The sequence below is a fragment of the Maylandia zebra genome, linkage group LG23, assembly GCF_041146795.1.
Source record: "Maylandia zebra isolate NMK-2024a linkage group LG23, Mzebra_GT3a, whole genome shotgun sequence".
NCBI classification, from domain to species: domain Eukaryota; kingdom Metazoa; phylum Chordata; class Actinopteri; order Cichliformes; family Cichlidae; genus Maylandia; species Maylandia zebra.
In genome coordinates, this window is record NC_135188.1 from 7,358,758 (window position 1) to 7,385,080 (window position 26,323).

General features: G+C 38.9%; 1 long non-coding RNA gene across 2 annotated transcripts in view; it reads right to left on the reverse strand.

Annotated features, from left to right (window-relative positions):
* LOC143415027 (uncharacterized) overlaps positions 1 to 26,323 on the reverse strand; it is a 29,796-nt gene that overhangs the window by 2,216 nt on the left and 1,257 nt on the right. The window contains exons 2-3 of one of the 2 annotated variants that reach the window (XR_013095633.1): positions 4,003 to 4,084; positions 3,480 to 3,580 (exon numbers count right to left, since the gene is read on the reverse strand). This is a non-coding gene — a long non-coding RNA (uncharacterized LOC143415027). Of the gene's footprint in view, positions 1 to 3,432; positions 3,581 to 4,002; positions 4,085 to 26,323 lie in introns of those variants that run through there. The other variant, XR_013095634.1, reaches the window with a different exon arrangement.

Below are 26,323 nucleotides of genomic sequence, written 5' to 3' on the forward strand. Positions count from 1 at the left end.
AAGACAGAGAGGGAGAGAGAGGGAGAGCAAGTGACAGATTTTCTATTATAACCTTCATGTTATGGATGCACAGTGTGAGCACTCAGGTCGCATCAGAGCATCGGGCCGTATATTGTGAGACCCTGCATCATGAACTCCAAACTTCTAACTCCTGCAAGTCAATCGTGCAGTTTGAGCAGAAGCTGAATAACGTGACTGGAAAAAAATCGCACAGTGTATGCCCAGCTTAATGCACCTCCCAAGACATATGGTCCCTGTCCTCTTATCAATCAATCAATCAATCAATCAATCAATCAATCAATCAATCAAGGCTTTATTCGCCACGTGCAGGTTGCCCTGCAGTGAAATAGGAACCCCCCCCCCCTCCCCGACCTTACACACACAACACAGACATCACATGGGGATACAGGTCAGAGATCAGTAGTGTTACAGAAAAAAAAACCCACTGAAATATACACTACAATGGGAAAGTACAAGAGGAAAAAAAGAGACCTCTACTCATGCTGGGCTCCTGGGAGGACAGCGTGAGAACAGGAAAAAAAAAACTCCTCTGCACAAAAAAGCACATAAATGTCCACAGCACAACATTATGGGACACGTGACAAGCCACAGGGTCGGGTGGGGGGATGAAGTGTCTATGTTTTCAAAGAAATTCTGCCTCCGTAAGATGCTTTGTTTTGTTTTACCAATCATGTCACTGATCTGTTGCCAGTTAACGTAATTAGTTGAAAATCTTTCTCTGTTATTTTAATTACCATTTAATTCTATAGACTTTGTTGTCCCTATCCCAACTTTTTTGAGACATGTTCCTGCCATCAAATTCAAAATTAGCTTGTAATTTTTTACAATTTTGACACTTGATATTTTTTCTGTTGCAAATAAAATATTTGGTTATGATATTTACAAATCATTGAATTCTGCTTATGCATTTTTCAGAGCATCACGACTTTTGCGCAACTGAGTTTTATATAGATAATTCAGTGTTTAAAGATTAATGTACAAAAAAGAAATACAAATTACATTTAAACTGGCATATACAGTTGTGATCAAAGGTTTAAGTACCCTCTTCATGGATACATGAATGGTATGCTAATTGTGTGCTTTTAATGTTTTTTTGAACTGTTCTTGTCCATGGTGGAATGATTGTACTGCATACATCATACAGCATAAACAAGTTTGAGGGTCAAAGTATACATACAGACCCACTAATATTTGGTTAAATATTCCCAAAACTTCAATCTTAACCCTATTAAAATTTGTGGATTGTGCTTAAAAGCTGTGCTTCTGCAAAAAACAAAACAAAAAACAGCCTAGTTTTATGAATTCTAACATTTCTGTCATAAAAGTCAAATATCCAACCAGAATTATGTCAGAGACCTGCTGGTGAGTGCCAAAAGTATCAGATTGCGATATACAGTGGGGCAAAAAAGTATTTAGTCAGCCACCAATTGTGCAAGTTCCCCCACCTAAAATGATGACAGAGGTCAGTAATTTGCACCAGAGGTACACTTCAACTGTGAGAGACAGAATGTGAAACAAAAATCCATGAATCCACATGGTAGGATTTGTAAAGAATTTATTCGTAAATCAGGGTTGAAAATAAGTATTTGGTCAATAACAAAAATACAACTCAATACTTTGTAACATAACCTTTGTTGGCAATAACAGAGGTCAAACGTTTACTATAGGTCTTTACCAGGTTTGCACACACAGTAGCTGGTATTTTGGCCCATTCCTCCATGCAGATCTTCTCGAGAGCAGTGATGTTTTGGGGCTGTCGCCGAGCAACACGGACTTTCAACTCCCGCCACAGATTTTCTATGGGGTTGAGGTCTGGCTAGGCCACTCCAGGACTTTCAAATGCTTCTTACTCCTTTGTTGCCCGGGCGGTGTGTTTTGGATCATTGTCATGTTGGAAGACCCAGCCTCGTTTCATCTTCAAAGTTCTCACTGATGGAAGGAGGTTTTGGCTCAAAATCTCACGATACATGGCCCCATTCATTCTGTCCTTAACACGGATCAGTCGTCCTGTCCCCTTGGCAGAAAAACAGCCCCATAGCATGATGTTTCCACCCCCATGCTTCACAGTAGGTATGGTGTTCTTGGGATGCAACTCAGTATTCTTCTTCCTCCAAACACGACGAGTTGAGTTTATACCAAAAAGTTCTACTTTGGTTTCATCTGACCACATGACATTCTCCCAATCCTCTGCTGTATCATCCATGTGCTCTCTGGCAAACTTCAGACGGGCCTGGACATGCACTGGCTTCAGCAGCGGAACACGTCTGGCACTGCGGGATTTGATTCCCTGCCGTTGTAGTGTGTTACTGATGGTGACCTTTGTTACTTTGGTCCCAGCTCTCTGCAGGTCATTCACCAGGTCCCCCCGTGTGGTTCTGGGATCTTTGCTCACCGTTCTCATGATCATTTTGACCCCACGGGATGAGATCTTGCGTGGAGCCCCAGATCGAGGGAGATTATCAGTGGTCTTGTATGTCTTCCATTTTCTGATGATTGCTCCCACAGTTGATTTTTTCACACCAAGCTGCTTGCCTATTGTAGATTCACTCTTCCCAGTCTGGTGCAGGTCTACAATACTTTTCCTGGTGTCCTTCGAAAGCTCTTTGGTCTTGGCCATGGCAGAGTTTGGAGTCTGACTGTTTGAGGCTGTGGACAGGTGTCTTTTATACAGATGATGAGTTCAAACAGGTGCCATTCATACAGGTAACGAGTGGGGGACAGAAAGGCTTCTCACAGAAGACGTTACAGGTCTGTGAGAGCCAGAGATTTTCCTTGTTTGAGGTGACCAAATACTTATTTTCCACCCTGATTTAGGAATAAATTCTTTACAAATCCTACCATGTGAATTCATGGATTTTTTTTTCACATTCTGTCTCTCACAGTTGAAGTGTACCTCTGGTGCAAATTACTGACCTCTGTCATCATTTTAAGTGGGGGAACTTGCACAATCGGTGGCTGACTAAATACTTTTTTGCCCCACTGTATCTTGCTAAGGGACAGTAAAGTAAATATGAGCCTACTTTTAATGTATATATTTGAGCCAGTATGTACAATTTTGATCCTCTGTGCATGAGAGGAAATCCAAATTAAATTCAAACCTGTGTACCTAACTTTTTTCTCTTTTTTTAAAGTCTTTGAAGTAGTACACTCCAAAATCATTCCACTTTCGAAAATGAACAGTTCAAAGAAATCATGAAAAATTCCAAATTACGACAACCACGATGAAAAGATGGAAATTTTTTACCACAACCGTATTGCATATGGTAATCGATACTTTCCCAAATAGGAAACTAGTGAAACTGAGAGCAGTAAAAAGTAAAAACAGCATAAATATATCACATACACTAAGTATCAAACTATTCATTAAGTATTTGGAAAAAGTGAAGAATCTCTCTTTATAATAACGTATGATCATGTATGTACTTGTGTAGGTGGTGAATAATCTGAATACCTCTGACCTTGCTGTAAGGTCATGGAACTGTATGTTGTAGCTTGCAGGTATACGCAGGTGTCACAGAGTGATAGAGAGCAGCCAAGGTGAAGACACTGATGGGTTTATCTGTAAACGTTTAAAAGGATCTTTTTCACACACGTATCACCATTTAAAACTCTTTTCTTAGGAACAGCATGCAAATCTCGGAGAACTTTGTATTCTCAGTGGGGAAGATTTTGAATAGTCATAGAACAAGATGTCTCTCCTCATTTCAGTTGATCATTTCACAAACTGTAGAACAGTAGAAGATGTCAAATAAGTCAAACTTTTAACCTTATTACTTTTAACCTAATATTGCTTGCATGATATCTTTTTTACTTTTCCATCTCTGAAGGAGGTTTTAAGCTTCTATGTGAATGAGGTCATGGTATTATAAAGACTTAAAATACTGGTCAACAGTGTAGGTTTATTTTCCAGCAAGATACCCTTTACATTTTCATTAAGTGTGAGAATATAATCGTGTGAAACCTTACCACGTCTACACCTACCTATGTTAGCTGACATTTCTGGTAATTTTGATCATGGTCTTGGTTTGTAGGTGATCAATGTCATCTGGCTCCAAACTTAGGGCTCATTGGAGAGAGAGAGAGAGAGAGAGAGAGGGAGAATCATCAGAATCTTCACTTTCAATTTATCTTTCATTTGATCCTTTTTGTAGTTTATTGTTTTCTCTTTTCTGTTCTACAAATTCATTTGATTTTACGTTTCTTGTTTTAAAGTGGCTGTAATGCAACATTTTTAGAAAGGTCTTGACAGAGTATGGCATCTGTGTGGAGCTCCTTTTTATAAAAGTGTCAATGAATTTCATCTCATTGTTTAGCTGTCACTACAAATTTAACTTTCTGTCAAGATTATGTGTAGTGCTCATATCCGATCACGTCACATACTTACACATCATTATGGAAAGAAGCCCAACCACTTCCCGTGACCACACATATGCATGTAATTAATAACAGAAAAAAATGAACGAGTTGCTTATTCAACTTATAATATTAAATTATTTAAACATGACATTCATGCAGCAATGTAACACTTGCATTTGTACTTGGATATGAAGGAATGCAGTTTTAATTACAAAAAATAATTACATAGTGTAGTGCTGCTAGCGTTAATCTCGTTAAAATGATGTTAACGCCATTAGCGAGTTAGCGTGGATCGCCCCATGCGTGGGGCTGCACGCATTAGGGTGGTTAGCTCATTAACGCCGTGTTGCGTTAACGTCATTTTAATGAGATCAACGCTGACAGCACTTCTACATACACATTTCAGTTTCTAATAAAGAGAAAAAAAAAGTTGTAGCCTTGTAAGAGTAAATCTTGAAAATCAGGGTAAAAAGACTATTGTTCATTAGTGTGACTTATGTTTATTTGGCCCATACAGTGTATATGAGAGATGGACATAATTTGAAGAGTTAACAGTGAATCCCCTTAAACCACTTTCATCCTTATATATATATATATATACTGCATATATGTGTACACACATTTTGCTTTTTTTGTATTATTGTTGGGTCCTTACTAGGGGTGGGTTTTTATAATCGATTCATCGATTAAAATAGATTCTGGCTTGGATAAAGTAAAATCGATTCATTAAAATCCTGAATCGATTTTTTTAATATAAATTTATTTTGCCCGAAATGCCAGAATCTCTGGTGACATCTCACAAAATTTCAAGAACCACCAAACAGTTAAGACAGTAAATGACAGCAGGTACACAGATTCTAAAAAGAAAAGAAAAAAAAAGGTACATGGATTCTGCACATAGACTTAAACACACAGCGCGACCCGCGGATCAGAATCAGTTAGATGTCGCCTTTCTCACGGTCGGGGCTGAAAGCCGACAGCTCGCTGATTCTGATCTGTCGGCGGGTCCGTGCTTTGTGTTCACGCCCTTTATGAGCCGATTCTAAAGCTGTTAGTTTGATCTCTCTCCAAACAATATTGACCGAACCAGCAGCAAAAGAAGACCCAAATGCTTCACATAAACATCGTCATGACTTCACTCTGACTTTTACTGTTTTGCTTCCACCGTGATGCACAGCTCTCTCTCTCTCTCTCCCTCCCTCTCTCTCTCTCTCTCTGTACTTCAAGAACAGTTTCCCTTTCTTCATTATTCGCTTGCTTGTTACGCACCAGTCTACTGTTGTTTACAGCGCTGTCAGCCGCTGTTTTTTTTCCCTTTTACATTCTTCCGAAAAGAAAACCTCATTTCTGCTGTTCAATACTGAACAAATTTAAACTTTTTAAAATTATTCAAAATGCAAAACGCTTAACCGTGTCTCTAATAAAACCGCTGTAACTTCAGAGGTAATGTTCATATGTTGATTAATGGTTTTCTTTCGTTTTTGATGTACTGCAGAATATTTTTATAAAATCCCAGGCCAGGAAAATCACCTTCATGTTTTTCTGTGTTTTATCTTCAGCTACTTTGACACAAAGGCATCTGCTGTGATGCTCACACCTTTGATAAAGTCTTGCGTGTGTCAGCTTCCTTTTTATTGATACAAAAATATGTAAATGTACTGATCTGAATTATAATATTTCTGACTGTCAAAATTTCCCAGATTTAAATCGAATCGAATCGAATTAAATCGAATCGTGGATCGAATCGATTCGGGACCTTGTGAATCGGAATTTAATTGATTCTAGAAATCAGTGACGATACCTAGCCCTAGTCCTTACTATACAACAGGGGTTGGCAACCCTGGGCACGCGTGCCACAGCTGGCACGCGAAGGGTTAACTGATGGCATGACCATAGCTGGACTGGCCATCGGGCATATTTGCACATTTGCTCGGTGGGCCGATGGTGATTTTTCGTTTTTATGGGCCAATGATTTATTTATTTTTTTGTAACGGCATAAACAATGAAAGTAACATTAGCAAGTGGTGAAGGCCAGCAGGTACATGAGGGAAAGGGGAGGCAAGAGGAGAGACCTTCAGGTAAGAAGTTATGACCTGCAGTCTATCTGGGTCAGATATAAACAAAGTTTAGGTGGAGTTTATTTTTGTTTTGCTGACTTTTTACAGTCAGTTACAATAACTCGTACTGCATGCTAGCTAGCATGACGGAGTTTCTATACAGCTGGGTGGGTGCTATGATGTTACTGATAGTGAACTTTATTTTATTCATAAGGTTAATTAGTAGAGTTGCCAACCATCCCGTAAAAAGACTGAATTGCCCCACATTCAGAGAAAATATTAGGCATTTCGTATTGAGCTGAAAAGGAACGCAGTTTGTCCCGGACTTCAGCTAGAATGGAAAAAGACAGAAAGCTGGAGTTATTCTGTGTCTTTACACTGCAGCTGCCTCTTCTTTTCTTATTCTCTCCCCCTCTCCCTCCTGTTGCTACTTCAATCATCAAACTGATCAATGATCAGCTGTTGTTAGAATTTATTTAATATTAATTTCTAGTATCAGCTGATGTTTGCTGGAGCCACAGCTGTAAAGCTGCTGGTCATTATGTTGTTTTGGATATGTGAGAGGGAAACATACAGATGAAACCAGGAGATGTTCTTACTGAATCATCAGAACTGAACAGGTGATGGAGAAACAGGTTTACCTTTTAGGTGACATGAATGAGTTGAAAGGAAGTTGTGAAATTTTCAAATGTATATCGTGATAAATATTTTTGGTCATATCGCCCTGCTCTATTTGGCATCATTCTTTTCAGCACAACCTCACATGTCTGAATTTACTTATTTTTTCATTTTGACATACTGTATCAACACAACTGATCTAAAATCACACAAAAAGCATCTCTGAGTAGAAAAACATGATACAACCATTTAAACCAACTACTAAAACTAAAATTAGAGAACAAAAACGTGTCACAATAAGATGCCACACAAATTATTTGTGGAAGTCCAGAAAATATTTTCTGTCAACCACAAAAGGAGGAGCACACCGCAGGCCTAAAACCTGCAGGCCTGACAGCAGGAGACGTATCACTCCCCCTGTTTTCCACCTGGACACAGCATTTGTATTGCAGTTTACATTTGGTGACTTTTTAGCAGCAACTGTGACATTCACTAGTGCCCTCATTGTTGTGACACACAAAACAAAACAAATGACCACACCGCACACTAACTACACACTCCAAACATGCTAAATGTTACAAATCTCTCACATGTGAAAACTCGCTTGCTCACTCTGTCGTGCCGCCGTCACTCCCAAAACATCCCCCTATTTCTAAACAACCACATGTTGCCATATAATTTTTTTGTCCATCCATCCATCCTCATCCGCTTTGTCCGGGGCCGGGTCGCGGGGGCAGCAGCCTAAGTAAATAATTTTTTTGATTGGTCAATATGGTACATTTTTTCACCAATATGAAAGGGGTCATGGTTTTTATTCATGCACTGTCCTGTAAGATTAGGATTTGACCCCAGGGGGTTAACCAGTTGATGACTTCATGGTGGCTAGAGGCATCTTTTATTTACGGTCTGTGGTTTGTACTTTTTCTCTTGATCTCTTATCACCACCACATCTGCGGTAACAATTATTTCCCCCATTCAGATGACATTACTCTTTCCACCACAGATGCAACGTTGACCCCTGAGTTGGTTGTTCAGGTCTCGTATTCAGGAAACCTGCTAGTTCTTTCACTGTAACTTTCTCACATTTTTGGTTTAAACGTGGCAGAAGAGGAAATAAGGGTGATGGTTGGGGATTTTTTTTTTTGGTAAGCATTGATCAAAACTTCCGTTTTTCTGAGAATCAAAACTTAAAAGAGATTAGAGCATGTCTTGTGTCCTTGGTTTTTGGTCATAAAAACCCCCCAAAACAAACAAAAATGCATAGAGATGACACAGGTAGTGAACTGCTTGTGTGCATGTGCCCTAAATATCAGTCAAACTAATGAATTATTTCATAAGAAGGTCATCACAGTTCTTAGGATAATGTGTAACATAAGCAAACAAAAACTCACTGAAACTTGACCACATGTTTTAAATTGTTTAGCATGCTTCCCAGTGGACTCAGAGTAAAAGACGGCCCAGTGAGTTACATGATAGTGAAGATGACATTTAGCTTGTGCTGAATGTGCATTTTAGGAAGTTCAATCAAAGCATAAACTGGGGTTAGTATATATATATAAATATTTTTCCCTTCTTATGTATTCGGGAAAGTCTGTGGTGTGCTGCTGTACGTCATAAAACCATTTATTTTTCCATCTATACCACAGTCCATCAGGTTGCCCCGAGATCAACTTTATACTCCCCCCGCTGTGTCTATCTGTGTTTCTGTGTGTATGTCTTGTACATGTAGCGCACGCCCACAGTCTCTCCACCATCATCCATTTCCTCTATTTTTTTCCTCAGCCGGGGGAGGTGAAGCTGGAACACACTATGTCTAGCATTATCAGTGGTCTTAATTTCCGTTGTGACACATAAACATCCTCTTTCTGTCACCATAGATCGCCCCACACAGGCCAGCTGAGTTCCTCTGTAACTGCCTGGTGCTCAGGGCAGGTAAACAAACTGTCCATTCAGATACTCTCACATATACTCTCAAATTTAGGTATAGTTGATAAATTGATTGTTTATTCAAACTCACAGTCATAGCATTCATATGATTATATTCTACTGTGAATGATAGAGTTAATTTGTGTTTTGTTTGGTTCGTTGCTTTTTTTTGTCTGCAGTAATTGATATTTGGCGTTATGGTGCCGCTGTGGGATCATTGTGCTTTAATGCACATATATGGAAAGCTTAAGGTTGGGTGTGCAGCAGTAAAAGCCACAGCTTAAGGACTTTTTTGGGATTACTGGTGTTGTTTTACAATTGTTTTTGGTTGTATCTATCTGAGAGATCTTTTGCTGTCTGTATGCATCTAGTGTTGTCTGAAACATCAGTTCTGCCTTCCGGGGTATCTCAAGGATCAGTTTTAGGTCCGGATCTCTTTTTGCTTTACATACTCCCTATAGACCAAATTATCAGACGTTACAGTAATATTTCTTATCATCTGTTCTTTTAAAGCTTCTGAGTTTTATAAATGGTCTTGTTTAAATAATTGTCTGTCAGAAATCAAACAATGGTTAAATGACAACTTCCTCCAGTTAAATACATATAAAACAGAAACTTTGATTATTAAACCTGATCACACGTTCTCAGAAATTAAGCAGCATATCAGTTTTTTAGACCCTGCATTTCAGTTGATTCTCAGAAATGTAGGTGTTATATTTGACAGTTCAATGTCTCTTGAAAAACACTTCAAACAACTGTTTCATAACTGTTTTTATCATTTAAGAAACATTTCTAAACTCAGACTACAGGTGTTTTAAGCTACGTTCACACTGCAGGCGAAAGCACATCAAATCCCACTTTTTTCACCCTATGTGACCCATATCCGATCATGGTATGACAGTGTGAACAGCATAAATCTGATATTTTCAAATCCTATCTGGGTCACTTTCGTATGTCGTACTTCTTCTCGTTTGGATTATTTTAATGGTCTTTTTACTTGTCTCAACAAATCAGCTTTGGATCAAGACTCCTAACTGGCACAAACAACAGGTCAGACAGTTTCGGCTTCTCTTCATTGGTTGCCAGTAAATTTTAGGGTTCATTTCAAAATTTTAGTCGTAACTTTTAGAGCTCTTCACAGCAAAGCTCCCCAGTACATCTCTGACCTGTTGAAACCTTATGCTTCATCCTGAGCACTTAGGTCTTCAGGTCAGAGGTTACTATTGGTCCTACGTACTAATTTCAAAACACGTGGGCATTGGCTTATCAGGCACTGGCACCAAGGCTGTGGAAATCTCTTCTGTTGTCTTTATGCTGTCTAGACTCCACTGACTCCTTTAAAAAGCAACTGAAGACATTTTTTTTTATACAAACAAGCTTTTTAATAAATTTTTCATTGTTTTATATTATTTTATTTATATTTCTGGTTTTATTGTGAAGCACTTTGTGATTTTTATCTGTTAAAAGTGCTATGTAAATATTTTATTTATTTACTTACTTACTATCTCAAATAGCGAGACCTGATATGTCACTGATTATGTCAAACATTGTATGAAAAGGAGGGGCTGGAGTTGAAGTTGGTTTGCAAAGAGGCTCATCATCTGTGGACAGGTAAACGGTGAGCCCTATATTGATTTGCCAATTGAATGCACGATTGGCAATTGGCTAAGCTATCGGCTATTGTGCTGACATCAAGTGAGCTTAGACTTTGTGACCTGCCTGTCTGATATACTTAATGTAATAAGTCTCTAAAGGTTCTCAGTCATCCAGGTGATTGTAGTCTAAGCAGCTTGGAAAGAAAAGCATCTGGACTTCTTTAAGTTGCTTGAAGATTGTGGTCTGTGGTTTCAGGCCCAGCCACACACTCAGTCAAAAACTGATTCATCCCAAAGACAGAACTCCTAAACAAAAACTTAACAATGTGGTGTATGCTGTACAGTGTAGCAAGGAATGCCCAGACCTCTACATTGGAGAGACCAAACAGCCACTTCATAAAGCCATGGTACAGCATAGAAGAGCCACCTCCACTGGACAAGACGGCTGTCCATCTGCATTTAAAGGACAAAGGTCACTCTTTTGAGGACGCCAACGTTCACATTTTGGACAGAGAAGACAGATGGTTTGAAAAAGGAGTAAAAGAGTCCATCTATGTCCACTGTGAATGACCATCTTTGAACAGAGGCAGTGGTAATGATACTAAGTGCCTGTCATATATAATCCAGTTTTGAGATCCTTTCCCAGACGCCTTAACGCCTACTCACATCCTGGGCCTTTTGGCCTCCAGAAATCACATGATTAGGGTGGGGCTAGGTTTCAGAATGGGTTCACCCGAAACCTTGGCTGATTGTGACCTACACACATTTTCACACCTTGGCTTGTGCAATTAGGTAGAGGATCAACAGGGGGTCCATGTCTCTCTTGGGGGGTCACTCCCATAGGGCGTAAACCTGGGACTCTCCACCATTTGACCTTAGAACTGAAGAAGCTTCTCGGATGAGAGGCGAAACATCTTCAAGCAACTTAAAGAAGTCCAGATGCTTTTCTTTCCAAACTCCTTAGACGACAAGGAGCTTGTCGTCATGTAATAAAATGACTATTCTCTGAAAAGCAAAAAAGACAGAACAATGCTGATCTGAAAGAATAATAATGGTTTGAAGTTACATTATAGTCACAATCCACTTCAAATGTTTGATAAAAAATACATGCATAGTGCTTTCAAGGGTGAGAAAACAGTGGTCCAAATGGAGATGCAATGCTAAGGCTGTAATGAAGAAAAGGTCAGTGATTCAGGTGCAGATAAAGGGGATTTCCTTCAGTGTGTCACGGCATTAATGGTAATAAAGCTGTCACATCCGAGTCTTCATCTTTCCTTTTATCTGTGTCTCTATCTAAGTGGAAGAAACCATTGAAAGTAAACAGATCGTGGAGATACTGTGGTTTCACTAATCGGTTTATGAACCTGCAATTTTTTTTTTAAACCTGTCCTGTTCAGCAGTTGTAGCAAGCAGAATTATGGGCTGAATGCTTTGTTGTGGTAGACGTATTTTCTTTCCCAAGAGGAGCACCGTAGACTCTCTGTTGGCATCTCTTGGTAATGTTTTTCCCTAGTGGATGTTTTGCTGGAGCAGACAGCGGATAAAGGCCAGATGCTGGGTCTCCAACTGCTGCTTCCACCCCAGCCTCTGAAGTGTGGACTGACAGGTGCCACCCCATAGCCAGCAGTGATCCTGGGATGCAGTTAACCTGTCCCTAGACCCAGCCAACCCCAACGCCAGAATCGTGTAGGAAGTGGGGATGTAGAAGACCCGCCTACTCCCCCTCCCTGCTTGTCGATGTTAAAAATGGCCTGTTTGATTCGTGTGTTGGTATACGTGAGTGAATGAGATGTAGAAAGCGAGTATGACTGTATGAAAACTTGAATGCTGTTAAAATTCACATGAGCCCATTGGCAACAGCATACCCAGCAAAGCCACTTGAATGGTCCGACCAACTGTGGTCTATGCAGCTCATGTTCACCCACCGAGACCCTACGTGTGTCAGTGATGTGTTGTCAGAGGAAGTGGGTGGAAGAGAAGGCTAGGGATGATTAAGACTGAGATTCAGAGGAGAGAGCCAGGAAAGCAGGTTCAGTAAGCTCTTTAGTTTTTATAATTATATTTTTATATTTACAGTAATGCCTTTGGATTTAGTCTTTAACATTTTAAGGAACACTGCAAACATATTAAGCAACTATTTATCAATGAAGCCGATGATACAAATCCACTAGTTGAATTACAGGCACGTCTTGAATTCATAAATTCAGACAAAACTGAATTTATGAATTAAATGAATTAAAAATCTGAGAAACATGGTGTCTAACCAGATACCGATAATGCCACAATCAAAATGCCCATCTTGACCAGGGTATGTCCTTCAGTATGCATATTAAACAAATATGTATTTATATTGTGCATTCGCCCAATATTTTCAAACGTAAAAATTTAAATAATGCCATAAAATATCTCTAAGCTGTCTCATAGTCATGCTGAGAAAACTGGGCTCGATTATTATCTGGTTCTAAAAACTATCCCTGAAAAGTCTTCACAGTGGAGGCTCCTTTAACCTCCTAGGACCTGGCATCCACATATGTGGACACCACATTTTGGGCAAAATACTCAATTTTGCTCTACAAGGGCCTGATATCCACTTACGAGGATATTATACCATTACTGTTCTATCAAAATTTTAAACAAATATCCTCATATGTGGCTCTCATTTTCCTAGAAACAAAAATTAGGTAAAAAAAAAAATCTGGTAATTCTTTGTTTTTACATTCATCAGGTCCCAATATGCCCAAATATCAAAGAGAAATTAAAAATGCATGCCATGAATGAGTTCGGGTCTTAGGAGGTTAAAGCACCCATGTCCTAACTATCTGGTAAAAAAAATTGTATGTAAAGTAATTAGACAATTTAAATAAAAAAAAAAAAGGCATATTCTGACATAAAAGTGAAATAATGTGTCTGTTTCTATCACCAAGTATGTTTAGACTTTGATTTACACATATGTATACAGTGAGCTTCCTCGGTTGCTATTCATCAGTGGTTAAGCATTTAAAACTTGGCTACACCTACAAAAACAAATGAAAGTCAGAACTCGATTAGAGTGGGCAGAAGTTGTACATGACATCACCGTTGTCACCCACTTCAACCCAGTGAGAAAAGTTTGTGTCCTACATCATATGCTCAGATACCAAATGAGAACATTTATTTTAAGGGCCTTCAGAGGGGACCTATTAGGCTCTTTTGCAATTCAGAGAAGTTCCCAGTTCTATATAATAATGTGTCTTAAACTTGACCTTGGAGCAGCAACTTAGTTCATCCACTGCCTGAAATTGTGCCTTTATGTCAGGAAATATTCATTAATGTTGTTTAGGCATTCAGCAGTTATCCGTCGCGCCACCTGTTAATCACAATTTTCTCACATTCCACACTTTGGACTCAACCACATTAAGATTAAAAGAGTCCCAGAAGTCTTTCTTTAATGGCCTAATATATTACATATTGCTTTTAAATGCTTTTACCCAGTGGACCTTGTTGTGATGGCAAAACACAGACTCTGCTATTAGTGTTTCTTTTTTTACTCGCCCTGTGTTTATACACCACTTTACATTTAATCATTGGTTGTTATTATTAATCTCTGACTCTTTTCCACAGTTTGACCTTTGTCCTATCTCCTTCCGCTCACCCACAACCAGTCGCATTAGATGGCTGGTTCTGCCAGATGTTTCTTCCTGTTAAAAGGGAGTTTTTTCATTCCCACTCTCACCAAGTGCTTGTTTCTAGTTTTCTTTCTATTATTGTAGGGGACTGACCTTAAAACATAAAGTGTCTTGAGGTGAGTGCCTTGTTGAGATTTGGTTCTATATGAACTGAATTTAATTTAATATTAACAGAGTCTCATCCCAGCTACCATTAATTTTATTATAATGATCACAGCATTGGCCCACCATTGCTTTGATATACAGCTATATCAATACTGAGTTCACAACTTGTGCCTGTTGTTCCCAGCAGGGGAGGCCAAACAAACATTTAATCAGTTACTGCAGATTTCAATATTTCAGATTTGCCACTTTATTTCTAAAGCCTCTTCCTGATGCTTGTGAGTGGCACTAGGAATACACTGGATGGAGGTGGAGGTAAGCACTGATAACAAGAGAAATGAAAGTAAGTAGAAGATGTGTGTAAAACAGAAATAGGCAGGTAGAAAGGTAAAAATGCTAGTAGTAGAGGTCATGAAAGTGGATGAGTTTAAATAACTGGGTTCAGTCATCCAAAGCAATGGATAGTGCACAAGGGAAGTGGAGAAGAGAGTGCGGGCAGGGAGGAGTGGGTGGAGTGTTAGGAGTGATATGTGATAGAAGGATAGAGCAAGAGTGAAAGGGAAGTTCGTGCGACAGTAGTGAGATATGCCGTTTGGTTTGGAGACAAACAAAAAGGAGGTGGAGTTTGTGGTGGCAGCTGAAGATGTCATGATTTTCATTGGGAGTGACCAGGATGGACAAGATTAGAAATGAGCACATCTGAGGGACAGCTGAGGTTGAGCAGTTTGGAGACAAAGTATGAGTTGTAAAGACGAGATGGTCTGGATATGTGCGCAGGAGGTATAATGTTTATACTGGACAAAGTATGTTGAAGATGGGGCTGCCAGTCAGGAGGACCAGTCGAGGTTTGTGGATGTAGTGAAGGACATTAAAAGGGCTGATGTGACAGAGGAGGATGCTAGGATAGGGTGAGATACAGGCTGATGGTCAGCTGTGCTCACTTCTAAAGGAATCGGTCAAAAGATCTGCTACTAGTGTCAAAGCTAAAACATTGAACCATGCTGTTCATAAATCGTTTTGTGAGAGGTTGCAAAGGCAGCATAATTATCCTTATTACCCTTCTTTGCAACATTACCACTCTTTCCCATGCACTTGATTTGCATTTATAGAAAAACACTTTCTTTCCATTTTCACTTTTTCCAGAAATTTACATTTTGTGTAATTTGTGTGTCTTTATCTTTATCGCACTTTCAGGCTTGCAATCTTGGATGTACTGATTTAAATAAGTAAAAAAAGATAAATTTTTTGTATTCTTGCTTTCCAGTGAGCTTGTCCAGAAAGTAAAAACCGCTTAGTTATTTGCAGAAATGATTGTTTGTTTAATCAAATGATCTGCAGCCCACATTTCTGGTAAATTCATACTTTCCATTTCATTCACACAGGGAGAAGATGGGCACATTTCTTGGACAATACACCCACACTTTTTGGTACTCTGCTCCCAAAACAGCAAAGTGTGATGGTTGTGGGGAGTGGGGAGCACTGTGGAAAAGTTTTCTGCAGCTGGCTGAGTCATTATGAACCTATTTATGCATCAGAAAGGACAGAACCAGAGGGACAATGAAGGGGAGAGAAGCCTAGATAAACATTTGACACTTTTCTATAGAAAATCAAAAGTGCACACGTGGCAGGGCAAGATCAAACTACAGTGGATAGATAGGAGATTGAAATTGAGATACAAAGAAAAAAGAAAGGGAGAGGAGAGGGAAAAAACTGACAGCGAGAGAAAGAGAGAATCAGAGACAAAAAGAGAGATAGGTGTCCCTACATATGGACAGGGGAGTCCCCAAGGCCCTGCTATGGTGAGGCTTATTTGTCCCACCTCCACATTGGGCTAGAGGCTTTATCTTGTATCTCGAGTGGGCTTTTGTCAAAAGTGTTTATGTCTGGCTATTTAATGTCACCTTTCCTAAACAGACTCATAGAGCTTTAAGATGGTATGGGGATTCCCCCCTGTAGCTTTCTGCCCGTATCTGTCAAGTTCTCCAGCCTGCAAAAAGCTTCATAGACATGTTAAAGGCATTTGTGAGCAATTTATAGACATTAAAGGCATACTGTACAATTCCAGGAAGCCTTCTGCTGACTAAAATAATAAAAACTGGTGGACCCCCTTAGAGCTGTTGTTAATGCACTGTCAAAAGAAAAGGTACAGTCCCTGTAGACATTGGATGCCACTCTAGCTTTTTTTTTTCTTTTCTTTTTTTGGGAGAACGTTGTAGTCTCAGTTTCAGACAGGCAGTTGAGTTCTGTCTATGAGTGCTATCTTCATAATAAGTGAAGTTTGAAAGAATCAGTTGAGATTACATTAGAAATCGAGTTTCTGTGACTGCCGTGTTAGTCAGTGGCAGATGCACAGAATGATAAAGATACTACAAGAATGTATGTGGAAAATGCTGAACACTAATCATGCAAATTACACATAAGTATAAGCACGGGCTTGACTTGCATCTTTGTACATCATTCACAGTGTTGGCTTCTTTGTCTTTTTACCCTATCTTGCACAGACACATATGGGTTAGATGCTTAATGATCTCTTGAGACCTTTCTGCAAGAGACCATGTTCTGCAAATTTCACAGAGTCAGAGATCTGTGTGTGCATGGTTAAGGTCAAGTGCATTACATCAACAATAGAAACGGGAGTGCTTAATGTACCTATAAGTAGAAATGATTTCATTCGCTATCTCATATAATGATGTGGCTTTTCAAAGTGTAGCCTGCAGACCAAAGATGTATGTAACACAATCTCAGTGGTGATAGGATTTAGGACAGGACCACCCTCCCCCAGAGTCTAAATGGTGGTGGTGGTGAAGATGAAGACTGAGGTTTGAATGGACCTCTGGTTTAGGTGTCTGAGGGGAGGTGGGGGAGGGGGGGGGGGGGTCTGAAAGGGAGATTTAAACCATGTGAAGCACAAGCTCCAAGATGATGGGTGAGAAGATTTGACTACAGTACTGATGTCAGTATTGTGATTGACAGCGTGGGAAAGATGTAGTCATGTAAGGAACAGAAAAGCAGCCAAACACCCAGGAAAGCAGGCAGATGAGTGATTACAGATCTACCTTATTAAACTTCATAAAATAGAGATAGTATCAAGAATTCGACCAGCCATCTCAACTAGTGGTTAAAAAACCCCCCAACAACACATGAGCACCAATATAAAATACTAAAAGTGCAGGCATTTTCCCCACGCAGCCTTTAATCATATGCTCATACCACTCAGTCATAAATGAATAATTAGAAACTTGAGCTGTATTTCAGGAAGGCAACTTTAAGTGTGATGATTTTATTGATAATAAATGAGAAAAGAGACAATTTGCAATGTTACGGGAAACATTTTGATTGCTTTTACCAAATGTAAGACTGCTGCACCTGTGCAGTTTGGTGTCTCATAAATCCTTTCATATATGGCACAGCATTTAGAACAATTTAACTCCTGCATGGCTCAACAATGGCACAATTAAAGCCAGTGACAAAAGTCCCTATCGTTTTAAAGTTTGTAAGATTAAGTAATTTAGGACTAGTGTTTAGTTATTCAAAACTTGAACTAATTAACTTGAATATTAAGTAGTATGAAAAGGTGAAGGAAATGCCTTATTAATGTTTATTATTATTATTATTAGTCAAATTTGTCAGTGCAACCTGTCTGTTGAGAATTTTTTTTTTTTGCCCGCCCCGTTTGGCTATTTTGCCATCAGAATTATTGTCTAAAGGCGTCCGTTGAGATTTTGAGATGAGGGATGTTGACATGACTGTAAGTAAATAAGTCTGTCCTACACTATTTCTGCAATAACTCAGAGGTTAACAATACTGATAAATTGTAGCTAAAAGTGGGATGGGTTTTTCAGATCACAGCTACATAAATCAACCGTCAGTCAAGAAAAGACCACAACAATGGAATGATTGCATTCAAATCTGCCAGTCATATTGCTTTTACTTTTTTGATATCACAGAAACCAACCTTTATGCTGTGGGAGGGTGATATAACCAAGTTTTTGTTTACTGCTGAGTAAATGAACCGTTTAACTGTTTTAAATGTAATTAGTGGTGGGCCCCAAGTGAAACCTAAAGGGCAAATAAACTCACTGTTCAACTAAGAAGGTAGTCCCAGCTTTGACGTTACTCATTTTTCATGCTAATGCAGACACACACTGACAAGGTGAAAAAAATCCATACACGTGCTCACACACACCTTCACATATCTTAGAAACATTACGCATCATTTAGAAATGATTTACAGCAACAGTGGGGATCTCAGGTCTGTTTTGACCTCCTTTCAGTTTATTCTTTTTTTGGCTAGGAGAAAGATAAAATCTGTACATCGAATATGAAGAGAGACATTGTTAGCTTAGTTGGAATTTAAAAACTGTCATTATGTGAAATTGCTGCCCTGTAACCAAAACCCCAAAGCCCCCAAATTAATATTTTATATCTAATTTGTTACATCTATATGAAAACCAAAGTTCAATCAAGAGCAACATGGCTGCATAAACCTTAACCCGTAGTTAGAGTCAGGCTATTTCTGACCCACCCTTTGAAATCTTGAGTAAAAAAAAACACAAATAAAATCAGTGATTAAACTAGCAGGTGAAAGCAGCAGCTTCTCTTTTTCCATTTTTTCTTTTAGCCAAAAATCTTTAAAGTTTAATTTTGGCTTTGATAGTCTGTTGTTTTCTCTTAAAAGCTGAAGTCTTTTTGTTATCTTTGTTAATTCCTTTAATGCCATTTTCCAGGGCTGACAATTAGACTCCTGCTTTGGATATAGCTTACAATCCAGTTCTAGAAGTCAGAATAGAAACGGAGACTATTTTTGTTGCAGGTATTCCAGAAAAAGATACTACGGATGTGGGTGGCATGGTGGTGCAGCGGTTATCGTGCGAAGCAGGCTATCACTTTCCTGGCTGTCTAAGGCCTTCTTCTCCTTCTCTGGAGTTCCTTTTGGTATTCAACCTTCAGTCCAAAGACAATAATGTTTGGTTCATCAGTGACTTGAGGTGACTTGACTGTAGATGTACAGATGTATAGACTTCTGTATAGCTTGGCAGCCTTTTCAGGCTGTAGCCCTTCTCTCACCCTGTGACAGCTGAAAGAGACTCAAATCTCCCCATGACCCTGATTTGGATGAGTGTTAAATGAAGGAAAACTGTTATCTTTGCTTGAGTAAATAAAAGAAACCCTGCAATAACAGAAAGCCCACTAATTAAAATGTTGTATCTGAGTTACATTTGTATGAAAACCAAAGTGTAGCAACAAGTAGCGTGCATATTCTAACATAACTTTGATATTTCTGTTTTTGTTTTTTCTGGGCAATCCTGCTTCCTCTGGGAATCTATAGAAATCGATGTTTGGTTATTCACTGACTCGAGGAATTTACTGCAGATGTGGATGTGAGAGTGTGTGGTGTGTCTCTATTTCTCTTTAGACTTGCAACCCCTGCAGGGTATTAACATTTTGCAGACACATGACCACTAACCAAGAGACATTAACTTAAATTTTGAACAGGTGATAGTCAGGCTGACAGTTTATGGTAAAGTGTCATGCAGGCCTGCAGGCTTTGGTCAGCGGTCCCCTGGCAACCACCCCTTGCTGGAAAAACATGCATTGCCCAACTGGGTGGAAAAACCTTACATTGCCTTGGTCATGCTATCATATTGCTGTGGTCGTAGTTTAAATGAAAGTGATGGATTTTTCTGGAAACTCTGTCCAGCTACACTCCAAGCTGAAAAGTGCAGCACAAACAGGTAAAAAAAGCAAAAAGTATGCCTTTTGAAACACCTTCTCCGTTATTTATTTTGTGTTGCACTATTTCAAGTTTAATAGAATAGCCTATTATTTTCATTGTAAATGTTCAACAGTTACAGCTGTTGAACATTTACAATGAAAATTGTAAATGTAAAAATTGTAAACCCCCCCCCCCCAAAAAAAAACCAAACAAACAAAAAAAACAGCATCCCCTGTTTCATCCAAGAGTCAGCAAGCTCCATAAAGCACTGGCAGATAGTCGGGAAAGCACATTTTTCCCGGCAACAAGTGGTTGTGTCATGAGGGCCAACTCTTGAGCAAAGTGCAAATTGACATGAGAAATCTCAATATCCCACCTCTATCTATGTGTCACACACACACACAAGCCACCCACACACACACCCACGCACAGGGCTAATACGTAAGGCTAATTCTTACCTGCTGTTATGAAATACCTTATGATTTTTTTTCTTTAAAGTTTCATTTTGGGATTTTAAATGTAAACATGAATTTTTGTTTAATGGCTTACAAAATTTAGTTATCTCTGTTATTTTGTAAAACACTGAATTGTTGTGTGTAATGTCATTTCACATGGCAAACAATAAATACATTTGGAGAACTTCTAATCTTGTACAAACTTGTTCTTGTTCTTGATGCCACAACAGAAAGTGAGAGCATTGGCATGTCAGGTATGCCAGTAAAATATGTTACTGTTGTTTTTGTGGGTTACTCAGTTCCTGGTTTCACCATCCTGGTGGTCTGGGGCCTTTCTATGTAGAGTATGCATCTTTCTGTGTCTCTGTAGATTTTCTGTGAATATTCCAGGAAATCTACAAATACCAGAGGAATAAATGTTTGATTAGTCAGTCATGACTAATCAGTTGATAAGTTTGTAAACTTTAAACTTTTCCTTGTGATTTGGTCTCTTTTCTTTTCACATGGAGATAAATCCAAGTGAACTCCAAGTGAACCAAAATGCACCACTACAAGCCACTAGAGAATGTTCGGCTTGCTTATTGGCCAGGTGTGTAGGACAGGAGCAACAAAAGGTAATACAGGAAGAAGGTGCTGGGTTCCAGACAACTGGAGAAGATGGAGAATTTACATTTATTTCATGGCTAGCTGCCCGAACAGACCTTTGCACATCTATAGTACCTTGTCGTATTCAGAATTAAAAGCATATGTGTCTACAGGAAGTCTTTTTTTTTTTAGCTCATACTTGCAATGTACACTTGGTAGTTGGGTTGGATCAAAGTAAACAAACAAACCGCACTGAACTTCATTTGGAGGAGACCACCTCCTCCAAAGGGTCTTGGTGCGGTTGTTTTTGTTGGCACCTGAGTGCGATTACTGTGTTCACACATACGCAAGCGAACCACACCAATGGGGAAAATTCACCAGTGACCACAGACCAGCAACACAAGTGACATCACACCAATGACCAAATGACCACTGGCATGGATGTAATTGTGTGTGGTTGACTCTCTCTCTCTCTCTGTTAGCTTGTAATGGACTGCCTACCTGTCCAGGATGTATCCCACCTCTTGACCCATGACAGCTGGCAGAGGCTGTTTACTTTTTGCAACCTACTTTTAGTCTATTGTTATTTGTTGTGAAACTTCAAATTGAACTGAGCTATATTTTGAACAATATTTTTCTGGATGCACACATGTCAACCCACGCTAATGATGTCATGATCAAAGCTCGGAAAGTTCCAATTCAAATGCCAGATGCTTAACTTAAAAATAACCATCTTTATCTTAAAAAGCATCTTTATCTTAAAAATCCGTATTGCATGACTGAAAAATGAAGCAACTCAAATACTAAAAGACAAAACAAAAACTGGAGCTGCAAGCCATAGCAATGGTCGAGCAGAGCTATGGCTCAGGTGTCATGCACACTTGGGGTGCACCGATACACAAAATTCACGGTTCGATATTTTTTTGATACAAAAGAATGTTCATGCCTTTTTAATTTGTCATTTATTAAAATTACAAATATATATTTTAACTCAAAAGTACCGTTTTTAAATTTAATGTTGCTGAAACAACAAAGTAATAAAAAAAAAAATCTATCTGATGGAGAAATCACTCATCTTTGGAAAAGAGAGTTTATTACAGAGAAATGGCTCTTTCCAAAATAAAAGCTATACTATATGCTTCTTCTGGGCTATATTCTCAGCAGCATATTAAACATATCAGGTCCCCATAAGGAGAATCATGTGCTAACGGCTGTCTAAATGACTCGGGTAAAGTTTGTAGCATGCGTGCTTGTTGTTTTTGTCTGCTTCCACTTGTCTTTGCACTAGGATGCTGTCGGCGTAAATGTGCCGTCATATTCGTTGTGTTCCCACTAGTGCTGTCAGCGTTAATCTGAAATGACGTTAACGCCACAACACGGCAAATCTCTGTTAAAGAACTACCGCGGATCGCCCCGTGCGTGGGGCTGGACGGCCAACACCTTAACAAGCTAACTGCGCTAACGCACTAGTTCCCACCAATGTAATTGAGCATTGCGTGGCACATCCGACATGCTGTTTTACTTTTGTCCATGACGCGCTTACCTTCAGGGTCATAATTCACATGAAAACCAAAATAGTTCCAAACGCCAGATCTGAATGAGGGTGGGGGAGGTTCAATTTGCCATGTTGCAAGGAGAGCTTAACTTCTGTCTCGCTAGCTTGCCCTGTGCTCAGTGAATCTGCGTTGCATCCCTAATTATCACCTACAGTATATTTCTTGTTGCTACTAGGTGGCACTATGACTCTGACAAAATATTGACACCTACACACCTTCACATTTGGAATCTGGAAAACCTATACTTGAGACATAAAATTTCGGATACTGCCACAAATGACCCAACTACCGCCATTACCACATCCTTTCATTCAAAATTTAACAACACTGAGATCTTTAAATTGAACTCCCCAAAGATCATGTTGATTAAATTAAATCTCCGGGAGGATTTTGTTATAGTACAAGGCCCGAGAATGGCAAAAATGTTGGCAGCATTACAAAATTTAAATCAAAATGGCTAACTTCCTGTCGGGTTTAGAGTATAGCTCCAAGAGACTTTTTTTTCCAACCTTAAGACATTACATAAGGCTGCTGAATCTCAGAGACCTTGATTAAACTAATATATATTTTTTTATATTGTAGGTGGCACTATGGAACCAGTTTGCAAAACCCAGAAAAAGCCACCATAAATTTTTAAAGCCATACACTCCCGGAGGGTGTGTGCTAAGTTTCATGACTTTTTAAGCTTTCCAATCCTCTCCACAACAACTTCTTTTTTCATGGCAAATCGCCATACCACCAGGGTCTGCTGTTAAATAAAAATTCAGAACTTTCACACTGAAGCGCTGCAACTATAGTTAACTATTATCATAGTCATTTGTTCTGGACTGGACAGGTTATCACACTACTATGAGATTTGGGCCTGATTGGATAATGTACATGTGAATGATAGCAACTTAAAATTTCATGGCTGAATGATCAAAATTTAACATTGTGCATTGGACACACTCTTCAATAAAAACAGAAAACTTTCCCAATTTAGATTGATTAACTTAAGCTGATAAAATCAAGGGGCCTTGGGATTATTTTGTACATTGGCATTTGTTTACCAAATTTCATGTAGCTCGAACTATGTGTAGGTTATATTCTAGAGCAGTGCTCCCCAGCCCCTGCACCACAGACCGGCACCGGTCGTTTGGTACTGCACAGCGAGAGTTGAGGCTCAGGTGTAAAATGAATGTTTTTCAGGGTTTTTATCAGTTTTTAGCGTCATTTTTAAAAATAAAAAATCTTTTTTATCGTTAACTTTGTTTCCCTGGTTCTTTCCCCTTGTGTTATGAATAAATCTTCTCTTTTTTTGTTGTTGCATTTATCCGCGACATTTTAAAGGCCGGTCCATGAAAATATTGTCAGACATAAGCCGGTCCGTGGCACAAAAAAGGTTTGGGACCATTGTTCTAGAGTCATTGCACAAAGCCCATTTCCAAAACCAATGAAAGAGGTAAAATTTCACCAGACCTGATGTGAACTTTTATGAGTTTCTAAGCATGGTTAGGCAATCTAAAAGGTGATGAGTTATTCCATTGATGTTTAACCCCACACACTGCACTACAAACTGTCATCAAGACAGCAGTTTTATATCTGAGTGTGTGTACAGTAAACATATAGTATCATCACATTTAGTCAAACTCAACATGTCACATACAATTTACGTTAAATTTAAAGTTGAAATTGAACATTAGAATTGGAATTATCGGAATTAATACAATATTTATGAAGTAATTTTACATATGCAAAAGAGTTACTTGTGCTTCCTAAATACTGGCTGGCAGTACCAAGGAGTGTTATAAAATGATAATTTGGCGCCCTCTAGTGATAGAACCTGAACTTGCATGTTGACATAAAGTGAATCCAGCGGTGGGGAACCCCAGGCCTCAAGGGCTGGTGTCCTGCAGGTTTTAGATCTAACCCTGGGTCAACACACCTGAAACAAATAAATTACCAGGCCTCCAGAGAACTTCAAGACACGTTGAGGATGTAATTTAGCCATATAAATCAGGACACATCTAAAACCTGCAGGACATCTGTCCTTGAGGCCTGGAGTTCCCCCAGCCTGCATTATAAAGAGCAAGGTTCTGGAATATTACACATTCAATTATTTATTTATTTATTTATTTCAATTTTTAAGTAATTTATGACACATTTCATTAATTAATTATATATGTAATTAATTATTGGCACATTTAATTGTGGGTTTTTTTTTTCAAATTTTAATTAATTATTGACACATTTAATACATTATTTAATGATGTATTTATTTAATTCAATTTTTCATTTCTGGCCCTCCATACTGGAAATTTATGGAGCATAGTTATAAAAGGTCCTCTGCTAACTGCCGCTGACAAAATAACATCAGCACAAAAAGGAGCTTCAGGGCAAGGGTTTCTATGGCTGAGCAGCACCTGTAGGCTGTGTCCACATATAGATAATATAGTGGCTAAATATTATTATTAATGCACAGAAAGAAAATTAAATTCAGTTTAAAATTGCACATGCGCTTGTATATGATAAATAATCACGTTTCAATATTGTCTGTGGCTGAAGTGCTGTGGTTTCTAAACGCTTCCACTTTGCAATATTACATCTTATGGCTGGTTGCGAAATGTCTAGGAGGGAAGATTTGATAGACTGACATGTTGCAATGATGACACCTTATTACAGCACCATGGTTAAATGTAGCAACCTCTTTAAAATAACCTTTACAAGTTGTGTAAAAACAGAATGCATGGACTACGCTCTTCCTCACATCAATGGGAAAGATTCCAAGATAAAACATCTATACATTTATATCTTCAGATTTGAGCATTTATTTCACTGGCATTAATAATTATATTGTTATTCCACCAATCCATCCATTTATTTTTATATATTTAGGGTTTCCAGCGGGCTGGTGCCTATCGCTGTTATCATAGGGTGAAAGGTGGGGTATGCCAGGTCACCAGTCTATTCTCACATTCACACCGATTGCCAATTTAGAACTGGAGTCCATGCATATCTTTGGACTGCTGGTTGCTGGTGCATCTGGAATGAACCCATGAAAGCAGGTGGAGAACATGCACTGGCAGGCGGATTAAACGCCCTGTTTTGTTTTCTCTTTTCTTTTCTTCTCTTTTCTTTTCTTTTCTTTTCTTTTCTTTTCTTTTCTTTTCTTTTCTTTTCAGGAAGAGGCTTTTCATTTTCACAGTATAGTTTTAGTCTACCGTAGTGTGATGTGAAAGTAGCTCAGTATGTAAGAATTTTTCTGGATGCACACGTCTGTATAAACACCCACACTAATGATGTCAAAAACAAGGCATGGAAAGTTCCAGTGCTTATCGCTCATAAAATCAGTATCGCATGACTGAAAAATGAAGAAAACTCAAATACTAGGAAAAAAAAGGGCAGTTCATGTGTGATAATGACTTGATATGGGGAATTTTGACATAGCTTTGTATCATGAAGGTGGTCCCGAGCAACTGAAACTCTAGATGTGTCAATAACCGCACTACATGAAATTCCCGATTTAGGCTCTCTTTTAAACAATGTTGCTGTTTAACCCCACTACAAACTGTCAACAAGACAACAGTTCTATATGTGAATAAGTTTACAGTTACTTTAAGTGCAATATTACCTGCCAATCATTTTCATAAAAAACTATCAAGTAGCACAATTTTATCTTCCAACTCAAGTTG